Below are 1,421 nucleotides of genomic sequence, written 5' to 3'. Positions count from 1 at the left end.
ATGCTCCAGTGGCTAGACTTGAGGCCATCAGGATATTTCTGGCATTCGCAGCATTCTCAAACTTTGAAGTTTATCAAATGGATGTCAAGAGCGCCTTTCTGAATGGAAAGCTGGATGAAGAGGTATATGTAGAGCAACCTCCTGGTTTTGAAGATCCAGATCATTTGGATTTTGTCTTCTTTCTTTTCAAGGCTATTTATGGGCTAAAACAGTCTCCAAGAAAATGGTATGACACACTCTCTGAATTTCTTATTGAAAATAGCTTTATTAGAGGTGTCATAGACAAAACTCTCTTTTCTAAAAAACATAAGAATGATACTATATTAGTCCAAGTCTATGTGGATGATATAATATTTGGGTCTACTAATGATAATCTCTGTAAGAGATTTGCTAAGTTAATGCACAGCAAGTTTGAAATGAGCATGATGGGAGAGCTGAAGTTCTTTCTTGGATTACAAGTAAATCAAAGGTTAGATGGAACATTTATTTGTCAATCCAAGTATCTCAAGGAATTCCTCAAAAAGTACAATCTAGAGGATTCTGCATCAGCAGGGACTCCATCAACTACAGCTGTCAAGCTTGGACCATGTGAAAACTCCATTAAGGTAGATGTCACAAGCTACAGAGGTATGATTGGCTCGTTATTCTATCTTACTGCAAGTAGACCAGATATTATGTATGCTACATGTTTATGTGCAAGGTTCCAATCGGATCCTAGAGATATTCATCTCGTTGCGGTTAAACGAATCTTAAGATATCTTAAGGGAACACCAAATCTAGGTATTTGGTACCCTAAAGAATCTGGTTTTAACCTTGTCGGATATACAGATTCAGATTATGCAGGAAGTGTTGTTGATAGGAAAAGCACCTCAGGGAGTTGTCAATTCCTAGGTAGCAGACTAGTCTCATGGTACAGCAAGAAATAACAAACAGTTTCCAACTCAACGGCCGAGGCTGAATATATTGCTGCTGGAAGCTGCTGTGCTCAGATCTTGTGGATTAGGAACCAGCTTACGAGACTATGGCTCTGTATTGAACAAAATTCCTATTTTATGTGACAATACAAGTGCAATAGCCATCACCAACAACCCTGTGCAGCACTCGAGGACAAAGCACATTGACATCAGGTATCATTTTATTAGAGAGCACGTCATGAATGGTACTTTTGAACTATTCTTTGTTCCAACAGAAGAACAAATAGCAGATATTTTCACTAAACCACTTGATGAATCCACATTTACCAGATTAGTTGGTAAATTGGGCATGTTGAATAGTTTTAGTGATTAATTTAATTAATATCTGAGATCTGTTCTTGAATAAATTTACAAATGAATTTTTCATAAATGAAAAATTCATTTGCAAATTTGTTTTATCATTCTATCATATTTCTTGCTTATTTCTATGGAATTTTTATTATCTTA

This window comes from Apium graveolens, unplaced genomic scaffold (assembly GCF_009905375.1).
Source record: "Apium graveolens cultivar Ventura unplaced genomic scaffold, ASM990537v1 ctg2675, whole genome shotgun sequence".
Lineage (NCBI taxonomy): Eukaryota > Viridiplantae > Streptophyta > Magnoliopsida > Apiales > Apiaceae > Apium > Apium graveolens.
The sequence above is the reverse complement of the archived record's forward strand: the minus strand, read 5'-3'. Positions refer to the sequence as shown.